Source organism: Triticum aestivum, chromosome 4A (assembly GCF_018294505.1).
Source record: "Triticum aestivum cultivar Chinese Spring chromosome 4A, IWGSC CS RefSeq v2.1, whole genome shotgun sequence".
In the NCBI taxonomy this organism is placed as follows: domain Eukaryota; kingdom Viridiplantae; phylum Streptophyta; class Magnoliopsida; order Poales; family Poaceae; genus Triticum; species Triticum aestivum.
In genome coordinates, this window is record NC_057803.1 from 671,388,667 (window position 1) to 671,389,624 (window position 958).

Genomic DNA, 958 nt, shown 5'->3' on the forward strand with positions numbered 1-958 from the left:
ATGCGTTTTCTATTTTTTTTTTCTTCCGCGAGAGGCACGGTTGTGATTTCGTCAGAGGCATGGGCGTGCCTCTTTCGGAAAGGAAAAAAAAACTGTGTTCCCGATTTGGTTTTTGTCGGTTTTTTCATTCGGTTTTTTCGTGAAAAAAAAGTTCGTCAAAACCTATTAACATGGGATCTAGTTTTGAAGATCTCGACGTGAAGAATCCAATGGCGAAAGCGGTTCGACATTTGGACGTACGATTTAAGAGATAAAACATTTTGAATAAGGCCAGTACTAGGCGCCGGCGGACCGGCGCTAGGTTCGGCCGGTCCGGCCCCAGCCGTTGGATCTGGTACAGTACAGCCGTCCAAAAAACATTATTCGGCCCGGTCTAGCCTTCCCTTGACCCGTCTTCTTCCTCCCAACGAATCCCAAAAATATCCCCACGCCGCTGCTTCGGCGGCTCCGCCTTCGTGTGCAGCTCGGCGAGGGGAACGGCTGCCGGCCGTCGGCCGCTTGCACCTCTATTCCTTGTAGCCCCTCTGCTGCTCGCCGGAGAACCTTCTCGCTAGTTAATTTTCAGTTGCAAGCTCCACCTCAGACGGTTGCAACTCCCCCCGTCGACGCTCCATGGTTGCGGCACCCAATGTGTCGCCGCCGCCACTCGTCGTCGATGCTCGCTACGACCGACGACCACCAGTAAACGACATTGAGTGGATGTAGCAAAATACATCGTTGGTAGTAGCAAAAAACACTAGTGGTGGCCACAAAAAAAGAAATTGGTCGCCGGCGTCACAGCTCCGCCACCATGGATGTAGCAAATTACCTCACCGATAGTAGCAACATCAGACGACAGTTGCTGCAAAAAGAAATTTGGTCGCCGGCATCGCAGCTCCGCCACCATGGATGTAGCAAATTACCTCGCCGATAGTAGCAAAATCAGACGACGGTTGCAGCAAAAATGTCACCGTCGTCG